Raw genomic sequence first — 10,603 nt, forward strand, 5'->3', positions numbered from 1 at the left:
TATGTCTCAGTTTCCTTATCTACACAATGGGTGTAATGATAATACTTAACCTGTTAAAGACATTTCTTGGACATGTTGATATGGGCATGTGTCAGTGGTTAGTAACTTAATAATAAGGGAACCAGCAGAAAGATCAAAGAGTGAGCAGTTCATAAAACAGAATTGGAAGTGGGATATAGCTCAGAAATGGAAGTATCACTGGAGCAGCTTATTGAAACAAACAAACAAAAACAGAAAGCAAACAGGCACCTAATTAAGTAATGTTTGAAGTTCCATTTCTCATGATCATAAAAGCACCATGTCCAAATCAGTTGATACAGAAGACATCTGGAGGGAATAGTACCAGATATCAGATGTGCTGACCATTGATTAGAAATAATAACCAGTACGACTAAAAAGCAGTGCCAATGATATGTCTGTCACTGTTTATTGGAGTCCTAAGGTTGCATTCTCCAGCCTTGTTGAGGGATCAGAAACTGAATTAAACCAAGGTTAAAAGTAGAACAGCAAGTAACAAATTGTGCTTTTTTTTTTTTTAATGATTTTGCTTTTTTTTTGTAAAGCTATTTTAATTAATTAATTAATTTATTTATTTATTTATGGCTGTGTTGGGTCTTCGTTTCTGTGTGAGGGCTTTCTCTAGTTGCGGCAAGTGGGGGCCACTCTTCATCGCGGTGCGCGGGCCTCTCACTCTCGCGGCCTCTTTTGTTGCGGAGCACAGGCTCCAGACGCGCAGGCTCAGTAGTTGTGACTCACGGGCCTAGTTACTCCGCAGCATGTGGGATCTTCCCAGACCAGGGCTCGAACCCGTGTCCCCTGCATTGGCAGGCCGATTCTCAACCACTGCGCCACCAGGGAAGCCCACAAATTGTGCTTTTAAACAGACAGCTGCCCGTGATTTTCTCAAACAATGAGTAAAATGCAGAATATATAGTTTGCTCTTTAGTTTGTTATGAGAATTAAATGAAATAATACATCTAAGGTGCTTACATGAATAAACAATAGCTGTTATCATTGTCATTGTTAATTAGGAATATTATTAGGGGAAAGTAATGAAAAAGAAGTTACACTTAGATTCACTATACCAAAAAGGGAATAGTAACTGTGACTCATGTCAAAATCAGAGTTATTCAAATGTAATCAAATTCTGAGGGGGCAATTCTAAGAAAAAAATAATGGAGAGATTTGTGTTAATTTTTTTAAAATTTTATTTATTTATATATATTTTTGGCTGCGTTGGGTCTTCTTTGCGGTGAGTGGGCTTCTCACTGCAGTGGCTTCTCGTTGCGGAGCATGGGCTCTAAGGGCGCGGGCTTCAGTAGTTGTCGCTCGCGGGCTCTAAAGCAGGCTCAGTACTTGTGGTGCACGGGCTTAGTTGCTCTGCGGCATGTGGGATCCTCCCAGACCAGGGCTCGAACCCAAGTACCCCGCACTGGCAGGTGGACTCCCAAGCACTGCATCACCAGGGAAGTCTTTGTGTTAAGTTAAAATATAAAAAATTTCAATATTTGAGAACCATGAACTAATTTGGGACTATTTCATATTTTTTCATATGTTAGTAGCAATTATAGCATAAAATACATTTGTAGGTGGTAGAATTTAAAATTTGTGTAAATCCAGTTTGGCAGGTCCTCAAAAAGTTAAACAATAGAGTTACCATATGACCCAGAAATTCCACTTCTGGGCATCTACCCAAATGAATTGAAAATGTATGTCCACACAACTTGTACACAAATGTCTATAGCAGCATATCTATAATGGCCAAAAAGTGGAAACAACACAAATGTCCATCAACTGATGAATGAATAAACAAAATGTGGCATAGCCACACAATAGAACCATAAAAAGGAACAAAATACTAATACAGATGAGAATATGGATGAACCTTTAAAACACTACGATGGGTTTCCCTGGTGGCTAACATGTCGCGGAGCAACCTAGCCCGTGCGCCACAACTACTGAGCCTGAGCTCTAGAGCCCAAGAGCCACAGCTACTGAAGCCCGCACGCCTAGATCCCGTGCTCTGCAACAAGAGAAGCCACCGCAACGAGAAGCCCGCGCACCGCAACGAAGAGTAGCCCCCGCTTGCCGCAACTAGAAAAAGTCCATGCGCAGCAACGAAGACCCAACACAGCCATAAATAAACAAATAAATAAATAAAATTTAAAAGAACCCCACAACACTATGTTAAGTGAAAGAAGCCAGACGCAAATCCACACACTGTATGATTCCATTTATATTAAATGTCCATTGTAGGCAAACCGGTTGAGACAGAAAGCAAATTAGCGGTTGCCAAGGGCTAGAGGAAGGGGGAAATGGAACACCTCACAAATATTGGATCACTTCGCAGGGTGATGGAAATTTGCGAGGTTAGATAGTGATGACGTTTGTGAATATACGAAAATCCACTGAATTGTACAGTTTAAAATGGTGAATTTTATGGTGTTAAGAAAACGCAAAATAAATATTCGTTCAAACAAAATAAAATAAACTTAGTGTACATCCAAAGAGCTGAGATATGGATGGAGAGGATGAAAATGAATGATTTGCTTACAGATAAAATGTGACTATTACTAAAGAATAGAGTGGATAAATAAATATTGAATTAACTAGAATGTTAAGAAGAGAAAAAGAATAATGTTGAGACCTGTCAGGAAGAGAATTAATACTCTTAACTATCAGTATAGAAGATACTTCAGGAGTGGCTGTTTGACCTACAGGGAGGCCTTCTTCCCTGAGAACTCTTCCCAGTAGCCAAGGCAGGCTTAGGCAGAACCTGATGCCCTTGCAGGAGTTGACTGGTTCAGAGACAGACATGTCACCTAAGTTACGCCACCACAAGATCTGATCCCAGGATTTGGGGATTTGAAGTTGAGTGATACAGAGACTGGGAATCAGAGTCATATTAATAGCAGTACTCTAAGGATAAGGTCTGTGGATTTATTGTGAAAGATCTTAAACTTGTCTTGGTACCTGGTTCAGCAACATTTAATTAATACCCTCTGTCAGGTACTGTGCCCTTGTAATACTTCCCTTCTTCCCCACCCCAGTCCCCACTTTTTTAGCACAAGCTAGCCTGATTAAGTTTCTGTTAGTTAACACCATAAATAATATTTCAGAACAAATCACTTGAGGTAATACTTATACAGCATCAAGAAAAAAATGTACCACTTTGATGTTATCAATGAAATCTTAAATACTAAATGTAAATTCTCTATGAAGTTTATTTCACTATGAATAATGAAGCTCTGGAAATTCCAGGAAGGATAAACACAGACATGAGAGAAGTAATAAAAACTATCAATGAAAAAGAACATGATTTTTCCATTTGGCTTTATGAAAATGCACTACATGATGTTTATATTTCTAATTTTGAAAGTGAAAGATTGATGGAAACCATGACACAAATAGGTCTATAGGCTGTTGTTTGAGAACTATTGAATTAAAACCTGGAGATTTTTTTTTTTTTAATTTTATAGCTACTTTATTTATTTATTTTTATTTATTTTTGGCTGTGTTGGGTCTTCGGTTCGTGCGAGGGCTTTCTCTAGTTACGGCAAGTGGGGGCCACTCTTCATCGCGGTGCGCGGGCCTCTCACTATCGCGGCCTCTTGTTGCGGAGCACAGGCTCCAGACGCGCAGGCTCAGTAGTTGTGGCTCACGGGCCCAGCTGCTCCGTGGCATGTGGGATCTTCCCAGACCAGGGCTCGAACCCGTGTCCCCTGCATTAGCAGGCAGACTCTCAACCACTGCGCCACCAGGGAAGCCCAGAGATTTTTTTTAAATGATTTTTTTTATGTGAACCAGTTTTTTTTAAAGTCTTTATTGAATTTGTTACAATATTGCTTCTGTTTTTTGTTTTTTTGGCCTCAAGGGACGTGGAATCTTAGCTCCCCCACCAGGGATCAAACCCGCAACCCCTACATTGGAAGGCAAAGTCTTAAGCACCGGACTGCCAGAGAAGTCCCCTAGAGATTTCTTTTTTTTAAAAATAAATTTATTTATTTATTTATATTAGGCTGCACTGGGTCTTCGCTGCTGCACGCGGGCTTTCTCTAGTAGCAGTGAGCAGGGGCTACTCTTCGTTGTGGTGCATAGGCTTCTCATTGCGGTGGCTTCTCTTGTTGCAGAGCATTGGCTCTAGGCACGCGGGCTTCAGTAGTTGTGGCATGTGGGCTCAGTAGTTGTGGCTCGCGGGCTCTAGAGTGCAGGCTCAGTAGTTGTGGCGCACAGGCTTAGTTGCTCCGTGGCATGGGGGATCTTCCTGGACCAGGGCTTGAACCCATGTCCCCTGCATTGGCAGGCAGATTCTTAACCACTGTGCCACCAGGGAAGCCCTAGAGATTTAAAATATAGAATTTAAAAGCATCTTTTGGTTATTCGATTAGCTCATTTTTATAAACAGGTATTGAGGTCAGGGGAAATTGATTACCTCAAAGTCAGGAGGATAATTTTAGGCAAAGCTGCCTCTAGAACCCCATCTAATGCTTTTTGGACATTAACACATTGCTAAAGAAATGTTTCCTGACAATTAGAAGTATAATGAATAAAACAATGGTAAACTAGTCATTACAGATAGCTTACTGGTGATCAAAACTTGCTTTGTCACATTGTAAATGTTTAGATTCTAACAGTCTAGACATTTCATTAATATTTATTGAAGTTGGGAGACATTAATTTATTCACTTATGAGTCACTGTAGATATAAAAAATAAATAAATGAAATTTCCCTCATAATGTGAAATACTGCAACATAATAACAATTTGATGTTCTTGTTTAAGATTTCAAATTGAATGTTGATTAGGTGGCAGTATATCATACTAAATTTTTCATCTCAGAAGTAGTTCATTAGTCTAGAATGTGTGGGTAGGGACATTTGTAATTATTTCCCCTATGATTAAGAAGATATTGTCTCCTATGCACATGACTTTGGATATAAACCAGAAGCACAGGTTTTACAGTTAACACTCTGCATGTGTAACTGCCTGCAGGGATACTATACTGTATATCTAGAATTTTTTTTAAGAGGATATATCCCACGTTGTGTTCTAAATCCAATTTTAAAAATTAAGCCTATTTTTAATATATATATGTATGTGTATATATATGTGTGTATGTTTTGTTTATATATATATATATATATATATATATATATATATATATATATACTCTGTTTTCAAAATGAAAATTTTAAAAATCACTTTTTTCTTAATTTTAAGAGTAATACAGAGACTTCCTGTTCCGGGATGAGACAGAGCAGTTGCATTTCTCCCCATTCCTTCTGCCAAGTATAGCTAAAAACCCTGGATGCTATAAAACAAATATAAGAAGACTGAAAGGTGGAGAGAAGGCAGATTGGCTAGTTATCTGGAAAGACAAGGCAGTGAGTTCTCTAGTTACCTGGAAAGACAAGGCAGTGAGTTCTCTGAGTTTTCTTTTTACTTCATAGTTGGGGTGCTAGAGATACTGGCAACCTGGAAATGTCAGTGGGCTCAGACAAAAAGCCTGTTCTCTCTAGACAAAGAACCAGGAAAGCCACAGCCTAGCAAGGGAGAAAATATTTAGTTAATAACCACTTATGGTCACAAACCACCGAGTGACAACCTAGAGGGGTGGGATAGGAAGGGTGGGAGGGTGGGAGACGCAAGAAGGAAGAGATATGGGAACATATGTATATGTATAACTGATTCAGTTTGTTATAAAGCAGAAACTAACACACCATTGTAAAGCAATTATACTCCAATAAAGATGTTAAAAAAATAAAGTAAAATAACCACTTGTGCAGAAAGGAGTCAACGTGGGAGGCCTGAGCCTGTTGTCGCCAAAAAGTCCTGTTTGCGAGGTTGGCCCTGGGCTGGCATCTGGGAACTTCACTGATATTTTCCTGCACTGATATTAAACCTTCCCTAAATGAGAAGAGTGTCTCACTGTGCCTAGATTGTTCATGGAAACCACGTGGTTTATGCTGCTCACCTGCTTTCCTTTTGGGAGTCTGAAATTGATATTAGGAAGTGAGTACCCACATGACCAGACCTCCAAAAACCTTGGGTGCTGAATCTCTAAAGAGCTTCCCAGGAGAAAACACTTCATATGTGTTGTCACAATTCACTGATTGAAAAACTGAGCACACCCTGGGCCATTCCACTGAGAGAGAACTCTTAGAATCCTGTGCTTTGTTTCCTCTAGACTTCATTCCTTGAAGCTTTTCCCTTTGCTGATTTTGCTTTGTAACTTTCTGCCATAAATCTCAACTGTGAATACAACAATAAATTGAGTCCTGTGAGTCCTCCTGGTGAATCATTGAACAAAGGAGTGTTCTTGGAGACCCCTGACACATTGCCATACTCCAACCAAATATCACAAGAAAAAGTGGTACTTCCACCACCTCTGTCAGCAGTAGCCCAGTGGGAAGTCTAGCCTTTCACCCTTGCCAGGCTATAATGAGGTACTCCAACTCCCTTCCAGGATGGTGTCAGAGAAGACTGAGTGGGAAGCCAGAACTTTTACTATCTTCCTGTGGAGGCCATGTGGGGTGTAGTGATGAAGCACCCCTCTACCTCCCAACTCGGGTGGTATCACTGGAGGCTGGTGGAGAACCTGAACCCTCACCCCTGTACAAGAGTAATGGGGTGCCCTTTCCTGCCCACATGGGGTGTCAAAGGAGGCCTAATGAGGAGCTTGGACTTCTACCCCAACCACGAAAAGTATCTGAAGAAATAATGTCTAAAAATTCCCAAACTGGCAAAAGACATAAACATATAGAATAAAAAGGTTGAGTGAATCTCAAATAGAATAAACCTAAATAAATCTCCACCAAGACACAGCATAGTCAAACTTCTGAAAACTAAAGACAAAGAAAAAAATTCTTGAAAGCAGCAAGAAAGAAACAATAGCTTATAAACAGCAGGAAAAACAATTTTATTGACAGATTTCTCTTCTAAAACTATGGAGGCCAGAAGGAAGTGGCACATTTTTCAAGTGCCAGAAGAAAAGAACTGTCAATCCAGATTCTATAAGCAGTGAGAATATGCTTTAGTAATAAAGGAGAGGTCAAGACATTCTCAAATGAAGCAAGCCTGAAAGAATTTGTTGCTAGCAAACCTATCCTAAGAGAATGACTAAAAGAAGTTCTCTAAACAAAAAGGAATCTTGGGACATTAGGAAGAAAGAACAATGGAAAGAATAAAAATATGGGTAAATACAACAGACTTTCCTTCTCCTTGAAATTTCTAGGTTGTATCTGATGATTGAAGCAAAAATTATAACGTTGTTCGATATGGTTCTCAATGTACGTAGAGGAAATATTTAAGACAATTATAAACTAGAGACAGTAAAGGAACTTAATTAGCGGTCAAGGTTTTTATACGTCACTGGAACTAGTAAAATATTATCACCAGTAGACTGCTAAGTTATGTATATATAATACTCAGAGCAATCACTAAAAATGTATACAAAGAGATACACTTTAAAACAATACAGAAAAATCAAAATGGAATTCTTAACTCATGTTTGAGTAACCAACAGAAAGACAGGAAAAAGAAAATAGAAAAACAAAAACCAGAAAACAATAAAGTGGCAGCCTGAAGCCTTAAAATATCAATAATTGCATTACATACAAACGGTCTATTTTATTTGTAAAAGCCAAAAAGTGGAAACAACCACAATGTCCAACAGGTGGTTAGACAAACTGTGATAAATCCATACCAGGGAATCCTTCTCAGCCATAAGAGGAAATGGACTACTGATACACACAATAGCTTGAGTAAATCTCACAGGCCTTATTCTGAGTGAAAAAGGCCAATCTCAAAGGCATATACCATATATTTCCGTTTACATAACATCTGGAAATGACGAAATCATAGAGATGGAAACCAGATTAGTGACAAAGGGTTAGGAATGGTGACAGAAATGGGGGTGGGTGTGAGTATAAAGAGGGAGCACAAGGCGTATCTTTGTGGTGATGGAAGAGTTCTGTACCTTGATTGCAGTGATGGCTATATGAATCTACATGTGATAAAATGGCATACAATTATATGCACACACATTGTACCAATGTCAATATCCTGGTTTTGATATTGTACTATAATTACGTAAGATGAGATCATTAGAAAAAACTGAGTGAAGTGTACACATAATCTCTTTTTGCAACCTCCTGTGTATACATAATTATTTTAAAATATGTATAAACTGTATACACGTGTATATATCTAAAGCACAGAAAAGATTTTCAAGGATAGGCCTAAAAATTAATAGTGGTAAGGATATGTTTGTATTATTTTTGTTGTTGTTGTTTTGGGCCATGCCACACAGCATGTGGGATTTTAGTTCCCCGATCAGGGATCGAACCTGTGCCCCCTGCAGTGGAAGCGAGAGTCTTAACCACTGGATCACCAGGGAAGTCTTGTACTATTTTTTTTTTAATTATTATTATTTTTTGGCTGCGTTGGGTCTTTGTTGCTGTGCACGGGCTTTCTCTAGTTGCGGCGAGCAAGGGCTACTCTTTGTTGTGGTGCGCGGGCTTCTCATTGTGGTGGCTTTTCTTGTTGAGGAGCATGGGCTCTAGGCGCGTGGGCTTCAGTAGTCGTGGCACGTGGGCTCAGTAGTTGTGGCTCATGGGCTCTAGAGTGCAGGCTCAGTAGTTGTGGCGCACAGGCTTAGTTGCTCCGTGGCATGTGGGATCTTCCCGGACCAGGGCTCAAACCCGTGTCCCCTGCATTGGCAGGCGGATTCCTAACCCCTGCGCCACCAGGAAGCCCCCTTGTACTATTTTTAATAAAAGAGAAAAAGAATGCAAAATTATTGTAAAAAATTCAAATACAGAAAAATATAAACAAGGTGAAACTCACCTGCTCTATGATGCCATCGAGAGATAATTTCTTTCATTCATTTAACAAATACTTACTGAGTGCATCCTATGGTGCCATGAACTGTTAACATTTGGTGTGTATTTCAGAACTTTCCTGTGCATCCAGAGTCAATTACAAATTATAATCATTATAAATCACTGATATATGTTATTATATGTATAATATGTATTATTATATAATCTTTCATTACTTGACATTCTATTCATTATTCATCCATTTGCAAATATGTATTGAGTACCTGCTTTAGCCAACATCATGCTATGCTCTGAGGATACAGTGGTGAACAGAGCAGACATGGTCTGTTTCCTCACAAAGCTTACAGTATAGTAAAAGATTGTCACTAAACAAATTGTCTGAAATACACAGTTACAGATTATGTCAAGTTTAGACAAATGCAAACAATGCTTTGAAATGCCCAACTGTGAAAAGAAAGGATAGTAGTTATGATGGCAAGATCCTGTAGCATGTTTATCATTGATGGAAATGAGCCTGTAGAGAGAGAGAGGTTAAAAATACAAGAGCAAGAGAGAGGGATACTGGATTTATATAAAGTTTCCTGAGAGGGAAGGAGCCAGAGCACAAATATAAGGGTTGACTTCAGGTAGAAGAAAATTGCCGCATTGAAACAAGCAAAAGAAGTGAGGACAAGTGCAGATATAACTTAGTTTGTAGATCTGGAGGTCTGAAGTTCAGGCAATTCCTCTTTGAGACTTTCTATTTTCTTAACAAAATATGAGACAATGTCATCTGCCAAGAGCAAGGATGTAAACTGGAAGATCTGAGGTTGGAAGAGAGTTGACGTTTTAAGTAGTCGTTTGGGAAAGCAAGATGAATAGAGAAAGGCAGTAGTTCACTTGCCAGGGTGAGTTAAGGGCCTGCAGAATCTGTTCTATGGGGCAGATTCTAACCATTTTCAGCTCACTAATTGCAGTCAGGGAAAAAACAAGGGTATAAACATTAAAAGAGAGAAACAAAGTGCTGTAGTGCACTAAATGAAAAAAAAAGAAATTAGAAAGAGGATTGTTTTTCAACTGGAAGGAGAGGAAGAAAACGGCCTGAGAAAGGGAATGAAGTAAAGAAGTCAGGGGAAGATGGAGATACATGCAGAGGGGTGGTAGCTTTCTGTCTGGGGTGCAGGAATGTCCTTTTGTCTTCCAATCCAAACATGGGCACAGTGGTATCAGTAGTTTACCATCTGATTTTTTGAAATTGTTCCATATTTCTTTTAATCACTTAGGCCTGACAACCTATCAAAACCCTATGCAGCACAGGGAGATCAGCTCGGTGCTTTGTGACCACCTAGAGGGGTGAGATAGGGAGGGTGGGAGGGAGGGAGACGCAAGAGGGAAGAGATATGGGAACATATGTATAACTGATTCACTTTGTTATAAAGCAGAAACTAACACACCATTGTAAAGCAATTATACTCCAATAAAGATGTTTATAAAAAAAAAAAACAACCCTATGCAGGAATTCCCAGGCACCTTTAGTTGCTGCAGAGAAGTATGAGTGAGGCACAAGTATATCATCCTCCACACATTAGAAGAAGGTTCTAGTGAGCAACAGGAGGCAGACGTTTAATTTTTCTCTTCTTATTGGAAGTTGTGAGTGGCTGTGAGCCCCTTTTTAGGTCCACTTTATATACATTCCTAGTTACCACGAGTCCAGTTCTTTTATTCAATGTTATCTTTCAATCCACTCCAAGTGTTTTCTTAACATTATTATTATTATTATT

General features: G+C 39.3%; 1 long non-coding RNA gene across 1 annotated transcript; it reads right to left on the reverse strand.

Annotated features, from left to right (window-relative positions):
• Positions 1-3,456: 3,456 nt before the first annotated feature.
• On the reverse strand, positions 3,457-10,074 carry LOC309623235. Its single transcript, XR_014241284.1, has 2 exons — positions 5,402-10,074; positions 3,457-4,337 (listed from the first exon to the last, which is right to left on the reverse strand). It is a non-coding gene; the product is annotated as an uncharacterized lncRNA (long non-coding RNA).
• Between the last annotated feature and the right edge of the window lie 529 nt (positions 10,075-10,603).

This window comes from Balaenoptera borealis (assembly GCF_965194805.1).
Source record: "Balaenoptera borealis genome assembly, chromosome: 2".
NCBI classification, from domain to species: domain Eukaryota; kingdom Metazoa; phylum Chordata; class Mammalia; order Artiodactyla; family Balaenopteridae; genus Balaenoptera; species Balaenoptera borealis.